This window comes from Anolis sagrei, chromosome 6 (assembly GCF_037176765.1).
Source record: "Anolis sagrei isolate rAnoSag1 chromosome 6, rAnoSag1.mat, whole genome shotgun sequence".
NCBI lineage: Eukaryota > Metazoa > Chordata > Lepidosauria > Squamata > Dactyloidae > Anolis > Anolis sagrei.
The window spans coordinates 11,501,327-11,515,469 of record NC_090026.1 but is presented as its reverse complement, the minus strand read 5'-3'; the positions used below and the strand labels follow the sequence as shown (position 1 = coordinate 11,515,469).

Below are 14,143 nucleotides of genomic sequence, written 5' to 3'. Positions count from 1 at the left end.
TTGAGCATATTGAGTATTCGTGCCAAGTTTGGTCCAGATCCATCATTGTTTGAGTCCACAGTGCTCTCTGTATGTAGGTGAACTACAACTCCAAAACTCAAGGTCAATGCCCACCAAACCCTTCCAGTATTTTTTGTTGGTCATGGGAGTTTTGTGTGCCAAGTTTGGTTCAATTCCATCACTGGTTGAATTCAGAATAACCCATAACGATAAAGCCCAGAGTTCAGAATGCTCTTTGATTATAGGTTAACTATAAATCCCAGCAACTACAACTCCTAAATACCAAAATCACACACACACCCCACCACCAACCCCACCAGTATTCAGATTTAGGCATATCGGGTATTTGTGCCAAATTTCATCCAGTGAATGAAAATACACCCTGCATATCAGACATTTACATTATGGTTAATTACAGTAGGAAACTTACAATTGTGAAGTAGCAACAAAAATAATTTTATGATTGGAGGTCACCACAACATGAGGAACTGTATTAAGGGGTTGCGGCATTAGGAAGGTTGAAAAATACTGTCCTAGAAAGTGGGTAGTTCTGATACGCCCACTCAATCCTAGAACTGAGAACTAAGCTGCCTTGGAAAAGGGAGAGAGTTTAAGAAAATGCACAACATAATTTCCTTAACAAGGAAATCCATTTTCCCCTCTCCCTCCTTCAATATTACTGAAGTTTAGGATTATCAGGAGAAGGTGGAAGAACAAAGGAAAGCGGCATGTCATTTTGCTTTGTGGTGCAGATCTTAACAGAAAGAAAGAAAGAAAGAAAGAAAGAAAGAAAGAGACTTACATCTCAATACATTGAAAGCCCAGATTTCCCCTGAGTAGAAGGAGACCATTTCTAGAGTTCTTGAAGATTGTCTTGATAATCTATTCCTAAAGAAACCTTAAATCAGATCTACATGCCCAAGGGGAGATGTTCTGATTTACTGAAAAGAAATCCAGCTTGATAAGTGGCAGAAAATGCAGATTTCTTTAAACCAGTGATCCTCAACCTTCCTAACGCCGCGACCCCTTAATACAGTTCCTCATGTTGTGGTGACCCCCAACCATAACATTATTTTCATTGCTACTTCACAACTGTCATTTTGCTACTATTATGAATCGTAATCTAAATATCTGATGTTCAGGATGTATTTTCATTCACTGGACCACATTTGGCACAAATTTGAATACTGGTGAGATTGGGGGAGGGCATTGACTTTGTCATTTGGGAGATGTAGTTGCTGGGATTTATAGTTCACCTACAATTAAAGAGCATTCTGAACTCCAACAACGATGGAATTGAACCAAACTCGGCACACAGAACTCCCATGACCTACAGAAAATACTGGAAAGGTTTGGTGGGCATTGACCTTGAATTTTGGAATTGTAGTTCACCTCCATCCGGAGAACACTGTGGACCCAAACAATGATGGATCTGGACTAAACTTGGAACAAATACTCAATATGCCCAAATGCGAACACCAGTGGAGTTTGGAGAAAATAGACCTTGACATTTGAGAGTTATAGTAAAGGTAAAGGTAGTCCCCTGACATTAAGTCCAGTCATGTCTGACTCTGGGGTGTGGTGCTCATCTCCATTTCTAAGCCGAAGAGCCAGCGTTGTCCGTAGACACCTCCAAGGTCATGTGGCCGGCATGACTGCATGGAGCGCCGTTACCTTCCCGCCGGAGCGGTACCTATTGATCTACTCACATTTGCATGTTTTCAAACTGCTAGGTTGGCAGAAGCTAGGGCTGACAGAGGAAGCTCACGCCGCTCCCCAGAATCGAACCTGCGACCTTTCGATCAACAAGCTCAGCAGCTCAGTGCTTTAACCTACTGCGCCACCGGGGTTATAGTTGCTGGGATTTATAGTTCACCTACAATCAGAGCGCTCTCAATCCAGCCCTTGTATCTGCACCAAGCTTGGCACTCTACCTACACGGCCAACATTGAATACTGGTGGCGTTGGGGGGCTGTTTTTGAATTCTAGGAGATGTAGTTCACCAACACCCAAAAAGGAAGAGAAGGACAGGAAGAGAGATATTCAGCTTCTCTGCCAAAAGGGTTCCTAAAACCATCAGAAATATGTGTTTTCTGATGTACTTTGGTGAACCCTCTGAACTCCACATCACACCCCCCCCCCCCAGGTGTCCTGACCCCCAGGTTGGGAAACACTTCTTCAAACAGATCTTGGGGGGGGGGGGGGGGAATCAGAACTAATTACCTGATGTCCTTTTGCTAATCCTCAAATCATGGGTCCAAATTCCTGCTTGGTTTCTCCTCTGATCTTAAATATGAACCTCCCTGCATTCCCAAATAAGCTTCCCATTGTTCAAAAAATCCCCTTTGTTATGCCCACCTTTCCCTGAGCTCCTATGACAAGAAAGATCCATTACCCTTCAGTTCCAGATGTTCCTCTGGAGCATTTTCCTAAGTCGACCTTCTGCAAGAAAATACTCTCTTCCTTGGAGCGGAGACTCTTTTGCATCCTCGGCTCCGAAATCCAGAGAGGAGCAGATAAAAGCAAGACAGTTGTCAAGAAGAGGGGGGGAAGCAGCTTCTCTTTGCTTTCTCTCTTTGCTGGAGGATGAGGCGAAGGGGTGGATTCGGCAAGCTGCCGCAACGGAGGTGCCCCCAGCCAGCTCTCCCTGTGGTCCTCCTTTCGGCAATGGATCAAACCCCTCCTTGTTTCAAAGGGATGGAGAGTTGGCTGCAGGAAAAGGAGAAGGTGGGTGGTGTTGGTGGAAGGAGATCTTGCCTTTCCTTGGCTTGGTCACGGCACAAAAGCAGGAAGGGATGGGCAGACAGATAGATGCCTTTGCAGGCAGAAAGGCAAAGGAGAGCAAAGGAAAAAGGGGCTTTCACATTCATTTGAAAGGAAGGGAGTGGCAGCCAGGAAGGCAGGCGCTGTACACATGTACTTAGAGTTTAGGAAGGAGTTTGCTGCTACCCGGAAAGCCAGAAGGGGCCACCAACAAGCTGGCTAAAGGCAGACTGAATGATGCAAACACACTCCCCGGACTACAGATTTGATTAAACATGCAAATTCCATCCCAGAGTCTATTTAAGGGAGGGCTGCTCTCATCAAGTTAAAACTTGCTTTCTTGCAGTGTCAAAATATTGTCTTTGAAAAGGATTACATTGTTATCGTATGACAAACATCCTAACAAATACAAAAAGCCAGAAAAGAAATACCAAAACTAACTTCAAACATGCCATATGTTCTCCTGCTTTCTACCTTCCACATCAGTTAAATAATAACAACAACAGAGGAATTCCAGACAAGAAACAATCAGGGACAGCTAATCACCTCCCAACAAAGGATTCCCTCAGGCAGGACGCAGCCAGACCTTGAAACTACAAGGCCATTAAATATTAATTAGGATGGCCAATGGCAATATTCACATCTGCCTCAAACAGACAAGAGTTCTTTCTGCCACCCTGGACATCATTCCACAGATATATAAACCCCACTTGCCTAGTTTCCAACAGTTCTCACAACCTCTGAGGATGCCTGCCATAGATGCAGGCGAAACATCAGGAGAGAATGCTTCTGGAACATGGCCATACAGATCGGAAAACTCACATCAACCCAGTGATTCCAGCCATGACAGCCTTTGACAATACAATAATAATTATTATAATAATAATTTGAGAATAATTTTTTCGGGATTAGATCTCCCAGATCTCACTCCAAGTATCGTGGACCGTGTTGTGGCACAGCTAGTTAGTAGCCAGCTGCAGACAAGTGTTCTTTCTCCCACCCTGGACATTTCACAAATATATAAACACCACTTTCCTAGTTTCCTAGAGACCTCACAACCTCTGAGGATGACTGCCATACGTCAGGAGAGAATGCTTCTGGAACATGATCATACAGACCGGAAAACTCACATCAACCCAGTGATTCTGGCCATGACAGCCTTTGACAATACAACAACAATAATAATTTGAGAATAATCTGTTCTGGGTTAGATCTCCCAGATCTCACCTCAAGTATCATGGACCGGGTTGTGGCACAGCTAGTTAGTAGCCAGGTGCATTAAATCACTACTGACCAAGAGGTCATGAGTTTAAAGCCAGCCCGGGTTGGAGTGAGCTCCCGACCATTAATAGTCTAGCTTGCTGATGACCTATGCAGCCTGAAAGACAGTTGTATCTATCAAGTAGGAAATTTAGGTACCGCTTTATGCAGGGACGCTAATTTAACTAATTTACGACACCATAAAACCTTCCAGCAGCATGTGTAAGAATGAGGAAGTACTCCATCAAGGACTCGGTGTCACAAATAGATGGTGAAGTGGCAGCTCCCACTGTGACCAGAATCGAGCATAACCTCATGAAGCTGGAAAGCTGGAATGTTAAATTGCCTCTGTGTCTGTCTATATATGTTGTATGTCTAGTGGCACTGACTGTTTGCCATGAATATGTACATTGTAATCTGCCCTGAGTGCCCTGCAGGGTGAGAAGGATGGAATATAAATACTGTAAATAAATAAATAATGCAGATACACTGTAGAATTAATACATTTTGATAGCACTTTAACTGCCTTGGTTCAAGGCTATGGAATCTTGGGAGATGTAGTTTTACAAGGTCTTCAGTTTTCTCTGCCAAGGCTGCTGCCCGCCAGACTACAACTCCCAAGATTCCACAGCACTGAGACATGGCAGTTAAAGTGATGCCAAACTGCATTAAATCAACAGTGTAAATGCACCCATTGAGTAGGCAGCTTCATTATATCGCAGTGTAGATCCAGTCTGATTTGGAAGCAAGGCATCCAAAGGTTCACTGAGAGTCATTCCTAGGTAACCTATTCACACCCAGCTGATTTTTTTTAGCCACATACTTAAATCTCTCTGCAAGGACTGAGAAAGTGTTTTCATGCAAGCTGGAGGGTGCAACCATTTCTAAAGCTCTTTTGAGACGGGATTGGGCAATTCGTTCACTTCTTATACTTTCATGAGATATCTTAAGAAACCATGGCGCGGCCTAACCTAAGAGCACCCACCCAGATTCATGTCTGAGCAGGAATGTGCGTCTGGATCTCCCTCCGTCCAAAACAAATATTCTACCTGTTGCATGAAATGGAAGAGCGGAAAGGGTGGAAACCGTTGGCATACCACTGGGTGAAGTTAGGCACACTGGCCAATGTGTTTTATAGCAGTACGAAGTCGAGGTGGAAGTAAGAGATGCCACTTTCAAAAACTTTCCCTGGGTATAAAATCCCTTCAAAGTAAACAAAGAGCACTGAGATAATTACTAGGGTCCACCTCCACTGTAGAATAGACCATCACTACAAAAGCTATGGCTCGCTTTTCCACTTAGGCAATCCCTTAGTCCGAGTAGGATTGTCTTCCAAGATCGGTGCACTGGCAGTGGGTCCATAGGTGACTGTGGAGCCCTATTCTTGATCTGCATATTCTCCCACAGTGTGGGCATTGGTTTCCAGGTGGAAGGCAGTCCCAGTCAGGGTTGGCTTGATGCTGCTTCCTCTTGGAACATTTCCCTCTTTTGCCCTCCATTCGTGCTTCTTCAAATTCTACAGCACTGCTAGTCACATCTGACCTCCAGCTGGAGCGCTCAAGAGCCAAGGCTTCCCAGTTCCCAGTGTCTATGCCAGAGTTTTTAAGGTTGGCTTTTGAGCCATATTTAAATCTCTTTTCCTGCCCACCAGCATTCCGTTTTCCCTTCTTGAGTTCAGAGTAGAGCAGCTGCTTTGGGAGACGGTGGTCAGGCATCCGGACAACGTGGCCGGTCCAGCAGAGTTGGTGGCAGAGGACCATCACTTCAATGCTGGTGGTCTTTGCTTCTTCCAGCACGCTGACATTGTCCGCTTGTCTTACTAAGAGATTTTCAGGATTTTTTGGAGGCAACACTGATGGAATCATTCTAGGAGTTGCATGTGATATCTGTAGATAGTCCACGTCTTGCAAGTGTATAGCAGGTTTGGGAGGACAATAGCTTTATAAACAAGCACCTTGGTATCCCTACGGATTTCCCGGTCCTCAAACACTCTCTGCTTCATTCAGAAAAATGCTGCACTCACAGAGCTCAGGCGGTATTGTATTTCAAATGCTATGGCTCAGTGCTATAGAACCATGGGAGGTGTAGTTTGGTGAAGGATCCATAACTCTTTGGCAGACCTTATAAAATGATAACTCTCTTGATTCCTTTAACATAGAGCCATGGCATTTAAAGTGGCATCAATTCCACAGTTCAAGAATTGGCTGTCTGCAAGGATGCTGCCCAGGGGATGTCTGGATGTTTTGATGTTTTACCAACCTTGTGGGAGGCTTCTCTCATGTCCCCAAAAGGTGAGCTGGAGCTGACAGAGGGAGCTCATCGGCACTCTCCCTGGATTCCAACCTGTGACCTGTTGGTCGTCAGTCCTGCCAGCACAAGGGTTTAATTGCTCTTTCGGCACACCAAAGCAAAAAGAGATATCTCTCAAAATTGTTCCCAAAAATGGATTGAGGCCCCCACCGAAAGCCGGGACACGAAATGGGTCAAGGTTTACCCAGATTGCACAAGCCTAATGTACATTGGTCTCCAGAGTTTGTACTTCAACTCTTAAGCCACTTCACCATCCCAGAGTCTATAATTCTGCACCAGATTGCAGTCTTACCCTCCCACCCTTGCTTTGTACTTTTATGTGTGTCTGGAGAATACCAAACAGAAATTTGTCTCTTATCTCTAAGCAGACATAACTCCGCAATAAATGTGGGATTTATGGCCAAAGGTTTTGGATGATGGACAAAGGTCATCATAACAATCTTATTGAAACTGCAAGCTGATATGTCATAATGGTTGTTCACAACCAACCTGGATGATCACGTGCTTTCAGTGAATACATCCAGGAAAACTGAATTTAAATAACAGTAATGTAGTGTAAACAAGAGTCCTGTCAGATCAGTTCTGATTTTGCTTTCTGTTTTTTACGATATCCAACCACATTCCAAAGCAAAGCTCATAAGCAGAGCAAAAAGCCAGTACGGTTGGGCAAATGCACACACTCACAACACCCACAGACTAATGCCACCTGTTTCCAAGGCACATGTGTCCTGCCAGCACTTGCTCAGCTGTTTTTCTGCTTTTGCTTCCTCGAAATAAAACACACAGCGAGACTAGCAACTTTGGAACCTGCAAATGCGCCACTGCCCATGACTAGTCACCAATATTTCCTGGTTTCAATACCTGCTCAGGACCAGAGTTGCAGCAAGAAGGCTTTTCTCCTGCGTGTTTCTGCTTTTAGTCCAGGAGAAAGTGACTCATGTCTTGCCTCCAGGTTTCCTGTCATTTCATCTGATCTCTTAACCCTCAAATCTGAACTCTCACCCTCAAACAGTTCAGACCACTCTTTCCTTTCCTAAAGCCAAAGGTTGGAAATGTTATGTTTTGGGACTTTCAGGGTGTGCACAGACCCGCAGGCAATTTAGGACTACCTTCACCACGTGCATCTACACCAGCATGGGTAAACTTTGGCCCTCCAGATGTTTGAACTTCAACTCCCACCATTCCTAACAGCCTCAGGCCCTTTCCTTTCCCCCCTCAGCCGCTTAATTTCGCACTTGGAGGGAAACAGAATGAGGACGCTCATCTCTAACCTTCGCCACAATGCCAGTTGATGAGCTACTGACGACTGGCACTGCTCGTTCGCTTCTACTGGCTTCCCACTACATACACAGCAGTTATACCAACTTCCCCCGAGAAAATTGCCCACAAGAGCTACGTGCCTTGTAACCTTACTTTCTGGATAACCCTCATACAATAGTGAGATGATGTACACTATATAAAATGGCAAAACCAAGATTTGCTTTTGGATTTTTTTTTTCATGGATGGTGGAATCGTGTATACAGAATCCATTGTGGACAGACAGTACATGATATGCTGGATGTCGTAGCTTTCAAAAAAGGAATTGGGTTGTTGTAGGTTTTTTCGGGCTATATGGCCATGTTCTAGAGGCATTCTCTCCTGATGTTTCGCCTGCATCTATGGCAAGCATCCTCAGAGATAGTGAGGTCTGCTGGAACTAGGAAAAGGGGTTTATATATCTGTGGAATGACCCGGGTGGGACAAAGGACTCTTGTCTGTTGGAGCTAGGTGTGACCACCTTGATTAGCATTTGATGGCCTGGCAGTGCCTGGGGCAGTCTTTTGTTGAGAGGTGATTAGATGTCCTTGTTTGTTTCCTCTCTGTTGTTTTGCTATTGTAATTTTTGAGTTTTTTAATACTGGTAGCCAGATTTTGTTCATTTTCATGGTTTCCTCTTTTCTGTTGAAATTGTCCACCTGCTTGTGGATTTCAATGGCTTCTCTTTGTAGTCTGACATGATGGTTGTGAGAGTGATCCAGCATTTCTGTGTTCTCAAATAATATTCGACAATACAAAAAAGGAATTGGCTGACACACTTCCCCGAACTCAGAACTGATCATTCTGCTTAGGGTAGATAGGGAATCTTGCAAGCCTCTGGATCTTGTTGGACTACAAACCCCAGCATCCCCTAACTAACATAGCCTAGGGAAATCATAGAATCAAAGAGTTGGAAGAGATCTCATGGGCCATCCAGTCCAACCCCCTGCCAAGAAGCAGGAATATTGCATTCAAAGCACCCCTGACATGTGGCCATCCAGCCTCTGTTTAAAAGCTTCCAAAGAAGGAGTCTCCACCACACTCCAGGGCAGAGAGTTCCACTGCTGAACGGCTCTCACAGTCAGGAAGTTCTTCCTCATGTTCAGATGGAATCTCCTTGCTGGGAATTCCAGCCCAAGAACATCCAGGGGACTTTGTGATTCTCAGAACACATTTCAGGGCCTCTAGTAAAGTCGCAATAGGAACTTGCCCCCAAGGCTCATGTGTTTTATGACCAGGCACAGCAAGTTGCAACTGCAGGGCAAAGTCATCTAGATTTTATCAGGCATCCAGCTGACTAGCAAAGGGACCCAGTGAATGACGCAGCAGCCAGTCAGGACTAGCATTATCCAAGTGGCAAATGGCTAATCTGAACAGGAAGATAAAGATTGGAATTGCCAATGTACTGAATGGTGACCATTGAAAATCACTACCTCTGAGGATGCTTGCCATAGATGCAGGCAAAACGTCAGGGGGGAAATGCCTCTAGAACATGGCCATATAGCTTGAAAAAACCTACAACAACACAGAAAATCATACTGTTTAGGGTTAGATTTCATTTCCACACCAGCCTTCTTGGACTGCATCTACACAGTAGAGTTAATGCAGTTTGATTCCCCCTTCAGTTGCCATGGCTTAATGCTATGGAATCATGGGAGTTGTAGCTTTACAAGGTCTTTAGCCTCCTCTACACAAGGTTGCGGGTGCCTCACCAAACTACAACTACTATAATTTCACAGCCTTTGAGCCATGCCAGTTAAAGTGATATCAAACTGCATTAATTCTACAGTGCAGAGGCACCCTTGGTTGCTGGCAACGCTGTTTCGCAGATTATGAGAGCTGGTCGCAAGCATTTCAAACAAGGAAGACTCGGCTTGTGGTTATCAACAAAGAGAAGTATGGAGAGCAAAACATAGCAAGTCAACAAGAAGCTGTGTCAAAGCCAAACCAGCGAAACAGAGGAGCAGTTTGTAGCCTATTCATAGAATCTCAATGTTTGGAGATGTGGAAAGTCAGCCTCTAAAAAGCATAGTCTACATCACTGCCTACATCACTGCCAGTGGCACAATGGGTTAATGTGCTGAGCTGCTGAACTTGCTGACTGAGAAGTCGCAGGTCCGAATCTAGGCAGCAACATGAGCTCCCACTGTTAGCCCCAGCTTCTGCCAACCTAGCGATTCAAAAACATGCAAATGTGAGTAGATCAATAGGTACTGCTTCTGCGATAAGGTAATGGGGCTCCATGCCATCATGCTGGCCACATGACCTTGGAGGTGTCTATGGACAATGCCAGCTCTTTGGCTTAGAAATGGAGATGAGCACCAACCACCAGAGTCGGACACGACTGGACTTAATGTCAGGGAAAAACCATTACCTTTACCACATCAGTGTAATGACAAAAAATACAGGACTTGTTGTCCAAGATCTGGAGGGCCAAATAAATTGACATGACAGGCTGGATGCAGCCCGTGGGCCTTGGTTTTGATACATTTGGTCTACATAGCCAACCTTCCTACACAAAGCCGCTCAGTAAAAATTTGACATGCTCAGTAGCCGCAAAAAAGTGACATTGGGTTGGATGTTTTGCAAGGTCTTTAGCCCTCTCTAGCAAAGAGTGGTGGTGTCTTGCCAAATTACATCTCCCTGCTTTCCACAGTATTAAACCATAGAAGTTAAAGTGGTGTCAAACCGCATTAAAACAGAGTCCTTGCGCGGTTGAACATTGTGAACACAAGTACACTTATGTCTAAACTAGCAAAACCACTTCCTGGTATCGAAATATCTACTTTATATCTATAGATAGATAAATATTATTTTGTGAGAACATTTCCGGCTCTTTGTATGGCCCTTGCAAGGTCCAGGGGACAGGCATCAACCTCTAGCCCCACTTCATGATTAGTACACTTATGTCTAAACTAGCAAAACCACTTCCTGTTATCTATATATCTACTTATAACTATAGATAGATAAATATTACTTTGCAGGAATGTTTCCGTCCTTGTGTTTAAACCTTGCAAGGTCCAGAAGACAGGCATTAACCTTCAGTGCAGACTCACTAGGGCCAGCCTGGACACTCTGCACATGCCCAGCAGCACTATCTCCCTCTCCAATGTCAACCCATTGCTGTGCCGGAAAGGAGAGATCTTTGGGAGGTAGGAAATCGGAGCGAGAGGACTCTCCCTTAGGAAAAACTCAAATACATCAAACACATCAACATATATACAACCACAGAAAAGTCAGGTTTATGGTAGCTTCGCCCAACCCATCTGGTTGCACTGCAAGGTACCAAGAGTCACAGATTAGCAGCTTAGCCCCGGCTCAGTAATTTCCCACCAATGCAGATCTGCCCAGCCTCACTAAGGCCACTCTGCACATGCTCAATGGCCATCTTCCCTTCCATATCAACCAACGGTGGTGCTGCAAAACAAGATATCTTTGGGTGATGGGCAGTCAGGGTAAGGAGACATGTATGTATGTGTCAAACAGGCCAAACAGGCACACACATACACATATATATATACATACATACACACACACACACAGACAAAAGGCAAGTTTCAAATAGAGCTACCCAGTACCAAGAAGAAAAGGGAGTATTTATATCCCTTTGCATAGCCATTTAACCCCTAGCCTTGCCTCAGTAGTCCACAAGGCACTTTGCACATGTTCAACAGCACTCTCCCTAACTAATATTCCTGTCAATGCATTGATCAAACACACACACACAAGTCAGGATTATGGTAAACCCACTCATCCTTCTGTTTGGATCTTCTTCTAGATGTGCCATGGCAAGTCGAGATGCTCCATTGCAAGTCTAGATGCTCCAATGCAAGTCTAGATGCTCCAAAGCAAATCTAGATGCTCCATTGTAAGTCTAGATGCTCCATTGCAAGTCTAGATGCTCCATTGCAAGTCTAGATACTTCACTGCAAGTCTGGATGCACCATTGCAAGTCTAGATACTCCATTGCAAATCTAGTTCTTCCACTGCAACTCTAGATGCTCCATTGCAAGTCTAGATGCTCCATTGGAAGTCTAGATGCTCCACTGCAAGGCTAGATGCTCCAATGCAAACCTAGATGCTTTCAACGCAAATCTAGATGCTCCAATACAAGTCTAGGTCTTCCATTGCAAGTCTGGATGCTCCACTGCAAGTTTAGTTTCTCCTTTGCAAGCCTAGATACTTCATTGCAAGTCTAGATGCTCCACTGCAAATCTAGAAGCCTAATGTGAGCCCCTAGCCCTGGCTTAGTAATCCAAACACTGGCAGAGTGCCATTGAGCATGTGCAGAGTGCAGACTGGAGCCAACCCAAGGCAATCTACACATACTCAAGGGCACTTTCCACATACAATACTAATAGATATGTACAAAATGAAATATCTTTGGTTGATGTGCGGTGGGGGCCTCTGTGTGAGTGTGTTTGCTCCCTTACCAGAAAGTCACATAAATCAAACACACACAAACAAATATATAAAGAGATACAGATATAGATATAGATATACTAGATCTGTACAAAACAAAAGATATTTGGTTGGTGTGCATTCAGGGCGAGAAGACATGTGTGCCTCTGTGTGGGTGTGTTTGCTCCCTTACCAGACAGTCACATAAATCAAACACACACAAACAAATAGATAGATAGATAGATATACAGATATAGATATAGATATACTAGATCTCTGCACAATGAAAGATATTTGGTTGGTGTGCATTCAGGGCTAGAAGACACGTGTGCCTCTGTGTGGGTGTGTTTGCTCACTTATTGGAAAGTCACACAAATCAAACACACACAAACAAATATATAGATAGATATAAATACAGATATAGATATAGATATACTAGATCTCTACACAATGAAAGATCTTTGGTTGGTGTGCAAAGATATTTGGTTGGTGTGCATTCAGGGCAAGAAGACATGTGTGCCTCTGTGTGGGTGTATTTGCTCCCTTACCAGACAGTCATGTAAATCAAACACACACAAACAAATATATAGATAGATATAGATACAGATGTAGATATAGATATACTAGATCTGTACAAAATGAAAGATCTTTGGTTGGTGTGCATTCAGGGCGAGAAGACATGTGTGCCTCTGTGTGCATGTTTTTGCTCCCATGCCAGAAAGTCACTTTAAGATCATCTGGAGAGGCCCTGCTCTCGATCCCACCTGCATTGCAAACACATTTAGTGGGGACAAGAGACAGGGCCTTCTCAGTGGTGGCCCCTCGGCTATGGAACGCCCTTCCTGGGGACATTAGATTGGCTCCCTCCCTCTTAACATTTCGGAAGAGAGTCAAGACTTGGTTGTTTGAGCAAGCATTTGAAAATGCAACGTAAAAGACATAGGAATTGGAACGTCCGGACGACGAGATGGGACAATGTTTTTATTAGCAGACGCAAATGATGTATGCTTTTAGTATTCTTGTTATGGTTTTATATTATGTGTCAATGTTCTTAAATGTTTTGTGGTGTTTTTGAGCATCGAATTGTTGCCATTGTAAACCGCCCTGAGTCACCTAAGGGCTGAGAAGGGCAGTATATACAAATATAGTAAGTAAGTAAGTAAGTAAGTAAACACACACACAAACAACAACACAGATACACAAAAGCCAAGTTTCTAGTACAGCTTCCCAGTATTGGGGCCACAGAGGAGCTTTCCTATTCCTCTGTGTGGCTCTTTAGTCCCTGACCCTGCCTGAGTAGTTCTCCTTTGGAGGAGACTCATTCAGCCTCTCAAGGCGCTCTGCACATGCTCAATGGCACTCTCTCCCCATCAATATCAATCCACCTCTGGGTTGGAAAGCAATAGATCTTCGGGTGGTGGTCAATCAAGGCGAAAAGTGTGGTGTGTGTTCTTCCACCTTAGCAGAAAGTCTCACTGACCCGACACAAAGACGCAAACAATAGAAAAACACCCGCTTTCTGGTCGACTCTTTCCCGAACTCACCTCCAGCCTGGGATCTCTCCTCCTTCCTTCCTTGCCTTGCCTTCCTTCTTTGGGGCTGGGCTGGGGCTCTTTGTCCGGCGAGAGGCGCACGCCTGCGGGGCTCCCAAGCAAGATCCGCCTCTTCCCCGCTTTGACGGATGGGAGGCGGAGAGGAGGAGCAGGGGGAAGGAGCTGGCGATGGAAGGAAGGAAAGGAGCCGGCCTCGTTTGCCTCTCTCACGGGGGGAGAAGGCGTTCTCTCGTTCCTCCCTCGTTCCTCCCCCGTTCCTCCCCCGTTCCTTGGCTGTTTCCTCTACTGCAGCCCTTTCCTGCCCGACTTGTCCCAGTTTGGCAAGGAGGATGCGCTCCTTTGTCGTCCCACTCGCTCAGGGCCAACTTGGGGCCCTCCAGGTGTTTTGGACCTCACCTCCCACCATTCCTAACAGCCCCAGACCCCTTCCTCCCCCACCCCACCCACCTCAGCCGCTTAATCTTAAGGCAGGGGAGGATTTCTATCCCATTGCATTGCCCTTTAACCCCTAGCCTTGCCCCAAAAGTCCACAAGGCACTTTGCACATGTTCAACAGCAC

The 14,143-nt window shown here is 44.9% G+C and overlaps 1 protein-coding gene across 3 annotated transcripts in view; it reads right to left on the bottom strand.

Moving 5' to 3' along the window:
• ARHGEF15 (Rho guanine nucleotide exchange factor 15) overlaps nt 1-13,751 on the bottom strand; it is a 61,005-nt gene extending 47,254 nt beyond the window's left edge. The window contains exons 1-2 of one of the 3 annotated variants that reach the window (XM_067469774.1): nt 13,576-13,751; nt 2,396-2,709 (exon numbers count right to left, since the gene is read on the bottom strand). The gene's annotated coding sequence lies outside the window, so the exon portion shown is untranslated. Of the gene's footprint in view, nt 1-2,395; nt 2,937-13,575 lie in introns of those variants that run through there. The other 2 variants (XM_067469773.1, XM_060780092.2) reach the window with 2 other exon arrangements.
• Nucleotides 13,752-14,143: the final 392 nt, after the last annotated feature.